At 45.6% G+C, this 16,561-nt stretch overlaps 1 long non-coding RNA gene across 1 annotated transcript in view; it reads left to right on the top strand.

The window, feature by feature from the left end:
• The window catches only part of LOC116183354 (uncharacterized), a 48,572-nt gene extending 33,108 nt beyond the window's left edge, over positions 1 to 15,464 (top strand). The window contains exon 3 of the long non-coding RNA XR_004147955.2: positions 15,374 to 15,464. This is a non-coding gene — a long non-coding RNA (uncharacterized LOC116183354). The remainder of the gene's footprint in view (positions 1 to 15,373) is intronic.
• The last annotated feature ends 1,097 nt before the right edge of the window (positions 15,465 to 16,561 follow it).

The following is a 16,561-nucleotide window of genomic DNA, read 5'->3' as shown; positions in this document are numbered from 1 at the left end:
CATACATATTTTTGCCTAAAACCAGCCAACAGCTTGAACAAGAAATGATGGCACATGAGATGATGAAAATAAGTGATGTTCATACCAATTAACCTTTGGAGCAGAGAGAGGGAGAGTGAGTGTGTGTGTGTGTGTGTTTTTGTGCACAGGCAATGTTACAGGGAACAATTTCATTGCAGAAGTGGCATCCAGAGGCCAGGGTCACTTGGGCGAACACTACTTGCTCTCCCTGCACATTTACTCTACAGCAGAGCTTCACATCCCAAACTGTGAGCCATTTTTTCCCCAAACCAGATAATTCAGTGCTTAGCAGGGCTGTCACCTACTGAATAAAATGTTATCCAACACTTGATCCTCCTCTCTGTCTGCTGGCTTGTGCCTGACATACTGTTCATGGTCCCAGCACTTGGAACAGAGAACTGTTGGATTCCCATGCAGTCCTCAGTGAGTGCCCATCATAAGGATCTTGGCTGCTTCCAGACTCCAGTGAAGTCCTCAGTGAACCAGAGGAATGGTGCTTCTTATTTAGGAGGTGTGCAGCTGACCACAGAGCTGGCCACAAGTGCCTTTTTATTTCAGTGCCTAACTTGGGAGTTTCTGAGGCTGCCACTTCAGAGGTAATGACACCCAGTGCCTGTACCCTGCCTGGGCAGGGAGGGAGGGATCAGAGATGCCTTTGCCTGCTGGTGAGAGGCTGCTCCCTCCCAGGAGCTCACCATCCATGGCCCTGCATGCCTGCAGCCAGCTCCCTGCCTTCCCAGCAGCTTCCAGCCCTGCCAGCACAGCACACGGAGGAGGGACAGCAGGCTGCACTTGCACTCCAGGCTCTGCCTCGGCTGCTGCTTTATTAATGGATGAAATTTGGAATGATAATCCCAACCCACAAAGCCACTGCTCTGGGGTCAATGAGCTCTGCAACTGCCTTGACCTGGACGCCCCACAGCCTGGAAAACGTTTGCTTGCCCCTGCCACAGATTTCCTGGGAGCAGGAGAATAAATTCCTTTGCCCTCAGATTTGACTTCAGCTGGAATGGATTGTCTTTAGGGAGCTCTGGAAGAGCTGGCTCAGCTCCAAACACTACTGAAATCAGGAGTCCCACTTCTTATTCCCATGAATTTTGAGTCATGCCCCGACATGGCCCTTCATTTTCCCCTCACCACAACATCCAGTTTCTTAGTCAGGCATTCCAGGTGGGAGTTCAGCTGGGCCAGAGCAGGCTGTGCTGCTCCTGGGCTGGCAGGAAGCAGCAGTCCCTAGACATGAGCACGATGGCCATGTCGACACGGGGAAACGTATGGCACCAATTAAGACAGCACCAACAATTATGCAGATCACAGCTGAGTGGATTAATTTGTTGCCTGCAGTAAAGGCTGCCAGTGTGAAGCTGGCTGTCAAGAGACACGCTTTCATCTCGCCTGCTGCCTGGTACCAAATATTATGCAGCCCATGTGCACTAAGGATGATCACTGGGTTTCTTTTACCACCAACACTCCTGGAGCAAGGAGGGCACAACAATTAATGTCTCTACAGGCCGACTTCTTTCTTCTTTGTAAGGGGAAAAAAATAAAAACAAAAACAAGCAAAAGCAAAAACAATACCAAAACCAAACCCACACTTTAAAAGAAATCCCCAAATGACCATTATTCACAAAAGACTAAAGTAAGAACTACAAAGTAACTGGGAAAGGATAGTTCTTTTCTTGCTCACAAAGGTTTTGGTTTTATTTTTTGCTGAGGGGCTGATGTGATAACTCATTTGTCAAACAAATTTTTCCCTGGTTCTCTAAGCAAAGAGGTGAAAAATGGTTAAATCATCTGTCTGACTTTTTTCCAACTTGCTATTTTTACACTGACCAGAAGGATACTGACACCCTCTCTGTCTCCTTCTTCCCACCTGTTCTTTGCCAAGGAGGATGCAAGATTACCACTAGCAAGTTGTGACTAAGTTCTCCTGCCTTGCCAAATGCTGTAAGAACAAGCAGCTGATTTTCCCCAAAATCTTATGTTTGCAACATGCTATGTAGGTCTGTGGCTGTCAGAGTATTAAACAGCAAAGAAAAAGCTAGGAATTGTAAATAACCAGTTACTGCACTAACAAGCAGCAGCATTTGAATTCATGCTAAAGCTTTGTACCAGCTGTGCTTTGTCCCAAAATCCAATTAAAAAAAAAAAAACAACAAAAAAAAACAAAACAAAACAACTGCTTATGCTTGTTCCTACAGTATGAAGGATATTCAGCTATTGTCCATAAACTCTGCTGATGCTTCCAGTGCATCTGCTCCCACATCAGGCTTCCATTTGTCCATATATAGCCTTGTTAAACTACAGCATGCCTACCTGAAATATAAATTACCTTGAGGTTTGGAGTGATGCCATCCCAAGTAAGGAAACTATTCCTAACACTGCACTCCTTAATTTAATGCAGGCAGAAGCCCCTTGCCCACTTACAACACAGCACACACTAATGACAGTTGTTGTTGATGGAGAAATTCAGTTTTAATCCAACATTCCCAGTAAACACATTGTTCTCAGAGCAGCAGAGCCATGAAATCTGTTCTTTTTCAGAAGGTTTATATCCTGTGTGCCTCAGTCCCCAAGACATTTATAGCATATTTGCAGCTTGGCAATATTCCCATCACAAAACCTCCCAGATCCTTCCTATTATCTACTTCCAACACCTCCACTGAACTCTAATGTATTTTCTAACTTAGTGTTCATTTTTCTTCATTTCAAGAGCTGTGTGTCCAGGGTTGCTTTCTTCAGGGACTTGCATAGCTCCAACATTCTCCAAACAAATAACAACAACAACAAAAAAAAAGCTAAAATCTGACAAAGGCACTTCCTGAAAACTTATTTCTGCAGCCAGTAATCCTCTGCCTGCTGCCAGGCACATCACGATGCTTGGAAATTCCAGTCTGGCTCTGTGCTGGATGGGTGCTATCCCCCTTGCAAGGAGAGGAGAGAGGAAGTTCTCAGAGCACAGGGGTAAAGGCTCCCCCTTGGATGATTCCCCCTGGACAGAAGCTCCTCATATCCATGGGGTTCCCCCAGGCACACAGATGCCTCCAGCACTGCTCCCAAGGTGCCCTGCCCCAAGGTTCCTTCTCATCTGCTGTTCCCAGGTGCTCCTGACAGCCTAAGGGGCAGAGAGGGCCAGGAGAAGCACCAGGGAGAGCTGAGGAAGGTCAAAGCAGGACAGGACAAATTGTATCCATTCAGACGTGCCAAAATCTGATTTTTTCCTCAATTAAACTTCTAAACATCTACATCATTAAGAATTTTGATGAGGGAGGGAAAAAACGTATTCCCTCATATTTTTCCTCCTGCTAGCAACTTCAATAGAACCATTTCCTCCTAAACATCTTTTCACTACCATCTTTTTCCTTTTCTACCATTTTCTTTCACTTTTATTATTTTTGAGCTCTCACAACAGGAAATGTTTTCAGAAATGTCGAGTTAATAAAACATCCACAAGACAATAAAAAATATGAGAGAGGAAAAATAATGGCAAGACTTCATTTAGCCTCTTAGATTAAGTACCACAAAAAACGATAGTGAATTTAAAATCCCAAAGTATCTACAGATCACCTACCTTTTAAAAATCTCCTAAATTTTTATGTGAAAAAGTACTTCTGAAAACAGGGATTTGGGCATCTTCTGAAAGATGTCAGGTTTCAGCAAAGCCTCCTTTTCTGTAGGGGAGTTAAAAAAAGGACAGCTCATTATGATGAAAGTTTAGTCATCAGCATCACATGATCAGTGATTAAGAGGAGCATGATTCCAGGGACAGCTTTCCCAAGTCAGGGTAGAGGGGAGCTTCAGGTGGCCCTGGAGGATGGGAGAAGATCCAGGACAGAGCATGCTGTAACAGCAAGGGCACTGCTAAAATGCTCATGAGCTTCTCACCCTCCCACAAGGAAGGAGAGGGTAGAGCCCACGTGGAGTCTATGACTTCTGCATGGGTGGGAATGAGAGACAGCAGAACAAGCTGATCCAGTCTGCTTTTAAAGAAATTACTTGGCCATTCATACCTACTGAAATATTAAACATTGCTTATGTATTGAAGGACTCGAAAATTAAAAGTGTTCTTCAGGAGGACTGGGAAGCGGGAGCTCAAAACCAAAGTCAATCCTCCTGTGAAGCTCCTCATGGGCACCTCCTGAGATATTTCATCTCTGCACCTGCAGCTCCCGTGTCCAAAGGGAAGCCATCTCTCATAGCCCAGACTTCCCGAGCAGCGAGGCCAGGCTGGATCCGAGCACAGCTGCCCTACATCCTCCCCTCAGGGAGCACTCAGCCTCAGACTGCACTTCAGGAGCCACAATCTGCAAATCCATGGCGCTCCCTAGTGTTTTGGGTCTGCCTGGGAGGAACACGAGCATCCCAAGGCACGGGCATCACTGCACAGAGCAGCAGGCACAGGGATGCCCAAGGCTTGCTGCCGCTCTCTCGGAGGAGTTGGCCAGCGTTCAGGTTTGTTCTGGTTGGACTGCACCTCCTGGTGGAGGCTGCTCCAGCTGCCTGGCTGTGGCCTCCACATGCAGTGCCTCCAGCGACCCAAGCAAAACTAGGATTTTAAGCCACATTCTGGATGGACAGAGCTATTTCAGGAAAGTTTCTGATTCCAGGATTAGGGCCCTGCAGACCCTAAGTGTGATCCTGTCAGCTCCCAAACCGGCCATCAGTGATGTGTAACACAGGTTGTAGTTTTGGGGAGCAAACCCAGAGGAAAAACCCACGTGAAGGAGCTGTCCCAAAGCCTCAGGGAGGGCTGTGGGACTGGGACAAAGGCAGGCACAGGGCTCCCCTGGCACCTGCAGGTGCCATTAGCCATGAAGAACAGCAGCCTCCATGGAAACACCAGTCCTTCCTTAATGTCTCACATCTCCCCATCACCGCTTCATGGGGGAGGAGACGAGGACAATGCACGTTTGTAGCTGTTGAAGGCAAGCACAATCCAAAATTGCAGCTGCACTGAGTTGCTGTTAAACAGCTTGCTGGTCCCTTTGTTAATGGTTTTCTACTCTGATAGCATGTCTCTTTCTCCTGAGCTTCTCTGAGACTGACAATTCATGACAGAAACACAGCACATCCCGCAGACTCACAGCCTCAGGTCCAACTGTGTCTGCCAAGTGACAAGATCAATGTGGCAATTTGCTGCAAAACACGTGAGATTCCATCTCCTCTCCCTCTTTTCCTCTCTCTCCCCTGCTATACATTTCAAATTAAATCAGCATCCAAAGGGAGGAGATCCCCTAGTGCCCAGGAGAACATATTTTCTCCAAGCTCTCAGTCCTGGCTGCTGACGGGGGGAACACACTCACCCTGTGTAATTGATTTGATGTGTGCCATGTTTCGGTGGCACAAACACCACCCCCTGGACTCCTGGCATTGCAGCAGCTCCAGCCCAAGCTCCTTGTTCCTGGTGTGTTGGGAGTCCAGAGAACACACTGAGTAGTTTTGACATGGAGATAATTGCTCTTATCTTCAGCTCCCAACGTTGCTTCTTTGAATAAGCATTCTCAACTGTTTTCACTGATGGAGCTCTCTTCAGCAAGGGACAGCAACAGGAGGAAGCCTTTTTTCACCTTATTTCAGCAAACTTCTCTGCTGGGAGAGCAAGTCAGGATTGCCATCAAACTAGAGGACTTTCAGTGGGACACATCATTACAATTCACAGGGAATAAATTAGGGCCCCCTCCAAACAACACACCTGAAAAAAACCACCCAGTTTAGGCTGATCTGTTGCTTTGTGGGCTTAGCAAGTCCCAGCCAGACATTCATCTCCAGAACCTCGGATACAACTGCAACACACCAGCTCAACTGTGCATTCAAACCATGCTCTGCTGCCCAGAACCCTTTTTCTTTTACAGCCAAAATGTGAGAACGTGAATCTTAAAGTATCTTTAGGAGGTTGGTGCCAGAATCAGAGGAAAGCTTGGTCCTTCGAGTCCCCCACCTCTTGCTGTAGCACACTGCCAGAACATGGGAGTGAAAATCCTGCTTTGTGCTTCCTCTCTGCTCCTGCTGCAAGGCTGACTACAGACCACAAACCGGATCATTAAGCCACAACTCAGCTGGAGCTCAGGAAAAGCCCCACTGATTTGAATGGATTTAGGATTTTGCTCTCTGCTTCTCTGTATGGGGATTAAATAAATATTCTCCTGCCAGAAAGGTGCCACACGTCTGCCTGAGTTCAATGGGTTCTTTACTGTAGAGACACAGAGAAGTTGCAATAATTTCTAATGGTGAGGGAGAGGGTGAGTTCTAAGGGCCAAAACAATATTTCAGGCACTGTAAATCCAGTTTATCTGTCTTTAACAGATGGAAGGGGATTTGAGAGGAAAAATAAGAAACATATAATAAAGAAAAAAATCCAGGACAATAAATTGCCAGAAGAAATTAAAAGAAAATGCCTGAAATATATCAAGAGGGAGATGTCTAGAGAAACAGTACATATCTGATGGACCCAGCAAGCAGAGGAAGCAATCAAATAGGGAGGTTACAACCAAGCCAAGCAAGGTCTTTGCTATCAGTATTCATACTGAAGTACGTTTGGGATTAGAAAAAGGGAGAAGAAAAATAGCTATTATGTAGGTCACTGTCTATGCTCAGACACCACCCGACATGCAGGAAAAAAGTAATAAGAGCAGCACTGGAAAAAATCGAGATGTCCTGTGGAACTGAATCAGCCAGACTGACAGCAGCTTTCTAAATGCACTGGCCAACAAAGTAACTGAGCTCCTGACAAGAATATGGAATTCATCTTCACACAGCTGTTACTGCAGAGGGACCCAAGAAGGCCAAGATCACTGTGGGATGAGCCTAAACAATTATAAAATGCCCAACCTAAGAAAAACATCTGAGAAAAGTCATGGAGCTTGAAATGAAAACCCCTCAGGCCAACTGTAGTTGCAATTTTTTTCTTTTAAGTCAGTGAAGTTACTCTGAATTTTTAGTGGAGGAATCCAGTTTTGGTACTGGCCAGAGCACTCTGAAGAGTCTTTGAACTCTGGCAATGAAATATTCACCTGCACAAATCAAAAAGCCTCCACCTATATCTAGTTCCTAAGGTGATAAGAGGGAAGAGTTGCAGAGCTGTCTAAAACAAACCATATTTTTGAGTAATATCTTCTGAAATTACCAGAGAGGAAATAAACTCTGTTTTACTGGGCAGAGTTGAAAAGCCACCTAGGCTGTGTATGCACTTCTATTTCAGGATGAAGTTTTCAATTCATCCCCTCTTTAGCACACAAAATGCCAATCACAAAGCAATCCTGTGTGTGGGAGATACAGTGCTGCACACTAACCACTAAATTATATTGCCACAACAAGAGTGAGCACCCTGTGGATCCACAGGGCACATTGACTATTAGTGCCTGAAGTGATGAAGAATAGACAGAAATAGGAACCACAGCTGGTGATCAAAGGCTCATTCAGGCTCCAGCTGTATAAATTACAACCTCTTACTGAGGAAGCTCAGTGATATATTCAAAAAGCAAAATGAGAAGCAAGTTGCAGACAACAATTGAAAGAAACCAGCCAAATACCTGACTCCCACCAACCAAACTTCTCTTGCCCTCAGCAGGATCAGAATTTTAGATAGAACAAACAATTGCTCCTAATTTGGCTTGAGTATGACAGACGTGTTAAGGCACCTTGTGAGAGATACCTGGGAAAAAAGACATGGATATCTGACAGATTTAGATATGGATGTATCAGTCTTGACTTCTGGAGATATCCTAGTATGTCACAAACTCTCAACTGCACAACAAACTATCTGAGAACCTGCATTTCTATCAGTTGAATAGCTAGCTGCAGAGACATTTCAGAAGGCAGAAACATGCAGAAAAGCCAGATCTTTTCAATGCATCTCTTCTTGGGAGCTCCAAAGCAGCTGGAGCACTTCCCATTTTCCATATGCTGGGGCAGTATTTGTCTGGGAAATGGAATATTGCAGTTTCCAGAAATCAGTGTGTGAAATTAATCAGCCCAAATATCAGCCAACATTTACAAATCAAATAGCATTTAAATCTGATGAAAGTCATGACTGAAAATTCAGGGACATTTGGAAAAGGATTGTTAAATTACAATTTCTCTGAAGTATTTGAGTCTAGAAAGACTCTTAGACATAGGCAAAAAGGGACAAAACCCAAGTTAAAGAAATCTGATGAAAAATTCTACTAAAGTCTACACCTCAGCATCTTATTGTTGTCAAAGCAGTATGAACTGAGGCTCAAAGGGAGCAGGTTAAATGAAGCCTTTGGTATCATGCAGACTCTTGTGATCATTATCCTTTCTGCAGCATTCCCACATGAAAAGCTGTTTTTCAGCCTAGACTCAGCAGAGCTCATAAGCACATGCTGAACCCAGTTAAATCAACAAGAAAGCAGCTCTCATTCCATCAGGCCCCTAAAGCTCACTGCAGAAGGGCCTCGTGAAGTTATATGGCTTGTATCACATGTGAGGTTAAAGCTCTTCCTTATCCAAAAACCCCCAAACCATATATTTAACCCACTTCAGCAGAGTGCCTAGTGCTGACTGCACACAGGACTGAAGATAGGGCCACACTGGCTGTCTGCTCTTGGCAGAACCAGCCAGTTCCAAGGAGTTACAGCTTTTTACCCACTGCACTGAAAACTGTCCCTGGTGAGCCTTCTCTCACAGAAAACCTGGCATTCTGAAGTTCAGTTTATCCGGGCACTGGGACTTCTCTCTGCTCTGAAAGGCACAGATATAAAAAGGCTCTAAGATATTTACTAGTGAAGTTCACTGTGGAATACTAAAGAATCATGGAGTTCAGAATGGACATAACAGAAGGACAGTTTTCTCAGTAGACTGACTCCACCCTTTGCCAGAATGAGATTTTGGAACACAATGGCTGGAATAAAGTGCTGTCAGCCCAGGCTCTGAGGCAACCAGAACCCATTCCTGGCACAAGGCAGTTTTAAGACAGCTTTGTGCTCCTCTAACCTGATTTCACACTGAGCTCCTCTGTGCTATGTGTGCTGCCAACAGATGCTCCTGCAAGCACAGGTCCTTGGGATGCAGGAATAACTCATCACCTTCTGCCAGGACACACTGACACGAAGACAAGACTGCCTAGGCAAGTTTTTCAGTGGGTTTTACATTAGGATTTCTTGAGGCAAGGCTGAACACCATGGAAATACCAGCAGCTTTAAGGCTAATTTGCAAACTCAAGAGGCTACCCCAGATGTGATGTTAAAGGCCCTCCATGTCTGACAAGTGAGACTTTATTACAAACAGTCTTTATGAAGACTGCTTGAATTCACCTCCAGGGTTCTTTGGTCTCACAATTTTGTAGGAAAAAAATCCATCTCATTTATATTATAACATTCAGAAATCCACTTTCAGCACAGGAGCAAATACTGACTTATACTCATGCTGTCTCAAGGAGGTACTTGCCTTTTTATAAACAAATTCACCTGCAGTGACTATAAAGCAGTAACAAGGCTCCCAGGGAATGCTATATATGCACATGATACATGCCAGTGTGTTTTAGGAAAGTGATACAGATTTTGGAGATTAGAGGATAATAAAATGAAGAGAAGTAACTCCTCATCTGAGTCTTCAAAGGAAAAGACTACTGAGAAAAAAATGTGGATAGACTCCAGCCTCATGGTAATTCCCTTCCATTCTGCATTTGGCATCAAGTTCTTTCTGATTTCTTTACTCAGGCATATTTTCCCTCAGGGGAAATTCATTACAGTTAGAACACTGCCCATGATTTCATAATACGTATTTATGGAGTTAATCACACTCACATCTCTGAAGGCATCTGTTGCTCTGCTTTGGTAAATTCCTCATTATCCCTGCAGGACAGCAGTGTCAAACCTGAGCCCTCCTACAGTGGCTGCCATGCTTGGTATCCAAGGAAAGGAGACGTCCTTCGGGTGTGATCAACACAGGCTGCCTGGAACAGCAGTGGGCAATTTGTAGTGTACAACAGAACTCTTCTGGTGTGTTCATCTCCTGAACCTTTCCCTGTGTCTGCCTGCTAGATTTCCTCACAAGGGGAACCTTACTGTGATAAACACCCAGCATCAGTCCACCTTCCATTTCAATTAGTTCTCACTGGCCACGGTGGCAAAGTGAGTAACAGGTCACACACTAACACAAAGTGTTTTAGCTCTGCTCTTCCCTCTCTGCTCAACTGCTGCAACTCAGTAATGCTACCGAGGCAAAAGTCTGGCTCAAACTGAGCTAATTCAAATTAAAAGAGTAAGAAATCACAGCACAGCAGCACTTCTCAGCAGACTCCAGTTTTTCCCACAGGTATCTCTGTCTGTCCTTCCAACATGTAGAAACCTGCCTCCTGATGTGGATGCTGCAGTTTGGAGACAACACTTGGCACAGGGAGCACAGTGAGCTCAGGGCATTTCTAATTAGAGCTGCTGCACCAGCATCATGTGTTTTAAAATACTGTTGTAATAAATCCTGCAGCTGCAGATTCAATATTTCATAAAGGCAGGCATGACCTTATAAGACAGAGTTTGAGGGGAAATTTGCTCTTAATTGAGTTCTGTAATAAAGCCTTTCAGGGAGAAAGAGGACAAGGCTGCAAGCTAGATATGATCATCCAGTCCTGCACTCCACTATGAATGGGAACAATTCAGCATGCAGGAAAGGAATTCCTTGATTTTAAGCAATATCTTTATAGTAAGAATTCCTCTAGACTTTCTCCAGTCTTAAGCACCACTTTATAGATTCTGGTTCCATGAGGAATTTCATCTACAGAAGAAATATAGAAATTTTACATTTCAAAAACAGCAGGCTGGAAAGTTTAAAATTATCCTTTGTACTATGACAGCAACTATAACAGCTGAGACTTGGGTCTAATGGCACAAGTAGCCAGCACATACCCACAAATAACAAGGCCCTGCTTCAAACAATAGAAAATGTAATAAAAAAATAATTAAGAGCTCTTTGGCGTTTCTGAGGGTCACTACACTCTTTCCCCTTACTACTTGATGAGAACTTGAGCCAAGTTTGTTTTGTCTGGAAACACAGCAAAGAGCCTAAAGTCAACAGATTATGGAATAAAAGCAAGTAGGGAGCCAAACCCACATCACAACAGAGTGATACTGTAGGTTGCAGTGGTGTTGAACTAACATCCCCAAAAGCATAACCCATGCTGTTGGAAGCTGAAGGACCTGAACTAGAACTCTGCTGTTCTTAGGCAGTGAGACTTGTGGGATTCCCAGTCATTCTTACAAGCTCTCACTCTCACAAGGATGAAGCTGGCCTGGGTGAAAAGAACAAAGGAAACACAAAAAAGCAAAGTGGTGCTGACCTGAGAACACACCACTCTCACATTCATACTTACCTTTGCATTCAGCAAAACTTCAAAGCAGACAGAGAGATTGTTCTTATGCAGAAATCCAAATTTAGACATATCAAAGAATCCAAATATCTAACCTCAATTTAGAGTGCTACTGCCACTCCCATTTAAATTCCACAGAAGCTGTGGCATACTCATACTGTTGAAAATAGGCATTTATGTAACTGTCCAAATAGAAAAATAAAGACTAAAAAAAGAGCCTTAACCCTGAGATCAGTTTGTTAACTAAACAGAGTCCTCTCTGCCTTGTGGCTTTTTTTTCCCTGAATGATCAAATTACAAACGTTATCTTCCATCACTCATTCAGGATTCAGGCTTGAGCTGATTGCAGAGGATACAAAACAACTGTTAGAAGCACCTGACAGCAGTGTGCATCAGCAAAATCAATCCTGCCTTTGCACAGCTGATACAGATTGGAGGTAAATTTTTAAATACCCAGCCATCTTTGGATTCTGCAATAAAGAGAGAAAGCACTGGAACTGCCAGGGTCCATGTCCCAGGAAGCCTTTTTGCAAGAGTTACACAGACTGCAGGTGAAGCATCTGTGTGGTACCCAGGGAACACAAAAAGCCTGACCATCTGGAGGAGCTCAGACCCACAAAGCACACTTGGGAGAGCCTACATCCCTGAAAATATTCAAATTTTAAACCTTCTGTGCACCTTGATTTAGCAAAACAACTGGTAATCAGTAGAGAAGGACAGACACAATCAGCAAGCACATTGCTCCTTCCCATGAACAGCCTTCTGGGGGAGCCCACCAGGAGGGAAGAGGTGAAGCCTAACTAGTTTGGGTACAAATAATACTTAGGCAGTTAAAATTACTGCATGAAAGATCAGCTTGCCTATCTATGCAAAGATGAGACCAAGGCTGAAGCCCCATCAAGGATCTTTAGTGAGAACCTGGCTCAAAATCCATCTACTCTCAGTAACCTTCTGATGTACCATGAAAATCTTGAACACTTTTGCAACACAAACAGTAAAACTTGTTTAATAGCCATGCCAGCTTTCAGACTCTCCCTGCATGCTTGACAAAACTATGAATCAACAAAATAAAACAAGCTAGGGAGTGGCTCTAACTAAATGCCAATTACAGCAAGAAGAAATTCAATGTGCAGGAGCAACTAACAGCCCTTTCTTCTTCTTCTTTTTTCTTATTATTCCCTGCTCTTTATGCTCAAGACTAAATTAGCCAATATAGATTAAATGCATGGAATCCCTGCAGTGATATGTACTTGATAATACTTGACAAAAGGGCCTGGGCTAAGTCTCATCAGCAACAATAATTCTTTACCAGACACAAATATCCCATAGGTGCGAAATGAAAACCTGCACAAGTGACACAGAGGAAAAAACCACTGTCCTGGTGTTCACAAGGCAGAAGCACAACTGTGAAATTCCTCTGGCAGACACTGGCACAGCTAACAACATCATCCTTTCAATCACACACATTAGAGTCTTTGTGGCATTTGTAATTTGTTAAAACTCCCAATCTGCCACTTCACTCTGAGGACATGAGGAGGAAACAAGCCTGTACTCTGCCTGCCTGCACACAGCTTGGCTCAGCAGCATTTTTCACATCTTTTCCAGCATTTCTGCTAAAATACCAGGCAGGTATCAGGGAGCAAGCAAGGAGGAGAGGAATTTCTGTTGCTCACACATATCAGGGGACAACAGCACAGACACACCAAGGAAAATAGCTTTTGTGAGATTCCACACCAACAGCTTCAGAAATACAGAAGTTGTGATTCAGGTGCAAAGGTAAACCACTGGAACCAGTTAAATGAACCTTGCATTGCTGAAATGCCAATTGTGCAAAACTGCTGATGTTTCATTTCGATAGATATATTGCATCTGGGGTTTATGACTTTGTGCTGTTGCCAGAGAGCCCCCAGGAGCTTTGGTCTGGGAGCCAGGCCAGCGTCTACCAAGTCAGTTGGACTGCTGTGGATACACAAAGATGCAATATTTCTCTGATTTAAAGCTTTCAGGCGGATTTTTCAGCCTTTTGTTTTATTTATAGCTAGCACGTGTGGAGAGAAATAAACCAGTCATTTAAAATGCTGTGCCACTGTGAGCCTATTTCCTCCAGTCTCATATTTCAGTATCTTATTTTGAAGCACAGAGAACTGGAAATCTGGTTATTTCTACGTAAACATCCATTTGTGGATGGACAGAGATTCAGTCGGGGAATGCCTCTCCATTAAGAAAAGGCCAGACAGAGTTTTGTCACAAAGGCTGGAAATGTGACACTATTTATGCAGATGGCCATGGTCTCTGTTACAGCCATGTAACAGTTAAGTGTTTTTCCTTCTCCCATTCCTTATGGCATGGATTCTTGCCCTTCTGTTACAGAAAGCTCTGATGTGTCAACAGAGTTGCCCCAGGTATTCTGACCCTTCAAATTTTAAGGTTTTCTTCCACTTGAAAGAATACTCTCCATCCCTCCCTACAGAAAAACAAAAGAATTCTGATCATTAAAGTGCTGAAAGATAAATTTTTTAAAATAGGAGGCTGCAGTCTAACAAAAATCAAACAGAATTACTAAAAACTAAGATTTTCTCTTCAGGGAATATTTTAAGTGTCTGCACAGACAAAAATATAAAACAAAAGTGTGCACAACTTTATTTTGTGGGGGCATGTAGGATGTTGGGCCATCTGTTGAAAATGGAAGGCTGCCAAATACCACAGAGTCACACCTTGAGTCTGGGAGCTGAGCCTACATGGCAAATCCATACATTTCTTGTGGTGTCTGCATGCCATCAGCCTTTCCTTTTCCTACTCCTCAGTTTTATACCTTCTTGGCTGCTAAACTGGATTGCTTCAGTTTTCACAAGGGCAGAGCCCAATTCTGCAAAGCACCATTGGCTGCTGCAGAGCTGCTGGCAGGACACCTGGCTGCATGCTTGAAGGTTTTCAGAACTGGGGAACATAGACAAGCAGTATTAGGAAGATCAAGGTCCCCACTCAAAGCCACTGGCATAACATTGTGTAGTTCAGGAAAAATTCTTCCATCTTTCATTCAGAAAATGTAATCAAAAGGAAAATCCTTAAAGGCTGAAGTTTTACATGCCACCAACTTATACCATGGAAAAAAAGCTTGAGACTTCCATGAATATCTGATTTAATCAAAACTCTGCCATACTTTTGATTCATATAAACCTTGTGTCTAAGTAGTTGAGAGTATGGGATGAGAGTCTCCCTATCTTGAAGAGTGGTTAATCAGGTCAGGACCAAGGCGACAGCAGTAAAACAAAATTTCTGCCAATCTCATTGAAAATCTCATACATACTCCTCACCTTGCCCCTGTCTGTAGCAGAGGACGTTATGAACATATTGGCTAAAGAGTGCAAAAGTCACCATTACAGTTGGTGAACCTGAAAGGAAATAATTTCCATCACCTACTGGCAATTGCCACGATAACTGATACAGACTGCACTTTTTAAAATTCAGAAACCCAAACATTAATTCTGGCTTTCATAAATTTTCCTCAAATATAAAAATGATCCTTAAACTCTTCTATAATTTCAGTTGTTTTTTAATGCAGACTCCTGCTGGCATACCCATGTTTGGAGAAGTCCTTAGGAAAGTATCGCTTGTTAATACCACACCATTCATCAGCTCAAAAGCCAAATGGATTCCTCAGAACTCCTCCTTGTTTAGCCATCTTTCTCTGGGGTCCTCCCAGTGGGATAGAATGAAATTAAATTTAAATTAGGCTTTAAATTATTTAGTTGGAGATAATTGAGTTCAGAAAGTCATACTGGAGCATGATCAGCCCTGGAAGAAGCTGAACATGATTTGGGGTGGGGGAGCAGAAGAGAGCTGGCATGCCCATGGCAGGGGGCTTGAAACACTGGGGTCTTTAAGTTCCCTTCCCCCCGGACCATCCTGTGCCACAGTGGGTGCAGAAAATTTCTCATAGTAAAAGGCACAAGCTGCTCTCTTTCATTCCACTTGTGAAGAAAATAATTTCCTGCACGCCTAAGAATGGCATCCTTTTTTTCCTTGCAGGAATCAGGCCCTAAGGTGATTGAAAAACCTGAAGAACAGACTACCGCGTTTCTAGAGGACCTATATTTTCCAAATAAAAGAAGCACAAGCAGTTTGGTGTCTATTATTAACTTATTCTGATTCCATGAAACCCCAGTAAGGGACAAAGCTGACTGGGCTAGGCTGCGTTGGTAAAACGACAGCTTTTAACTACAGAGTAGCACACACAGATTTCCCTGAGGAAAAGGTATTTTCTAGCTCAGTTACACCCGCATCCCTCATAAAATGAGTCGTTCATACTCATTTTCAGTGGCAACACAGAATATCCACCATTCTTTCAGTCCCCCCGTCATGGAGGACCATCAAGCTGTAGGATTTATCCAGATGGAAAAGCTGGATCAATGGGGGAGAATTCCGCAGCAGCTTTCCTGGGGCCGCCACTCCCAGCAAAGCGCAGAGCAGAAGGAAACGAACGGGGCGCGGGGCGGGCGCTCCGCTGCGCCGCCCGTTCCGGCGGCTCGGCGCGGGCCCACGGCGGGGCCGGGCGGGGCCGCGGCTCGGCGCGGGCCCACGGCGGGGCTGCCCGGGCCCACGGCTCGGCGCGGGCCCGTGGCGGGGCTGCCCGGGCCCATGGCGCGGCCGGGCGGGCCCACGGCTCGGCGCGGGCCCACGGCTCGGTGCGGGCCCACGGCTCGGTGCGGGCCCACGGCGGGGCCGGGCGGGCCCAGGGCGGGGCCGGGCGAGCCCGTGGCGGGGCCGGGCGGGCCCACGGCTCGGCGTGAGCCCACGGCGCGGCGGCCCGGGCCCACGGCGGGGCTGCCCGGGCCCACGGCGGGGCCGCCCGGGCCCACGGCGCGGCTGCCCGGGCCCACGGCGGGGCTGCCCGGGCCCACGGCTCGGCGCGGGCCCGTGGCGGGGCCGGGCGGGCCCACGGCTCGGCGCGGGCCCACGGCGGGGCCGCCCGAGCCCGTGGCGGGGCTGCCCGGGCCCGTGGCGGGGCTGCCGGGGCTGCCCGCGGCGCTGCGGCGGCGGCTCGCGGCCCTCGGCAGCTCCGCGCCGCTCGGCGCCGGGCCCCGCGCCCCGCCGGGCCCCCGCGCAGGTACCGCGCCCCGCAGCCTTTCCTTCGGGGCTCGGCTAGCCAAACGAGAATCCTGCACATCGGCATTGCAGAAATGCCGTTGTACACAAACGGGTCTTGGGGGGTTGCTG

The sequence above is a fragment of the Lonchura striata genome, chromosome 3 (genome assembly GCF_046129695.1).
Source record: "Lonchura striata isolate bLonStr1 chromosome 3, bLonStr1.mat, whole genome shotgun sequence".
In the NCBI taxonomy this organism is placed as follows: domain Eukaryota; kingdom Metazoa; phylum Chordata; class Aves; order Passeriformes; family Estrildidae; genus Lonchura; species Lonchura striata.
Note: the sequence above shows the minus strand (reverse complement) of the source record. Positions and strands in the feature narration are given on the sequence as shown.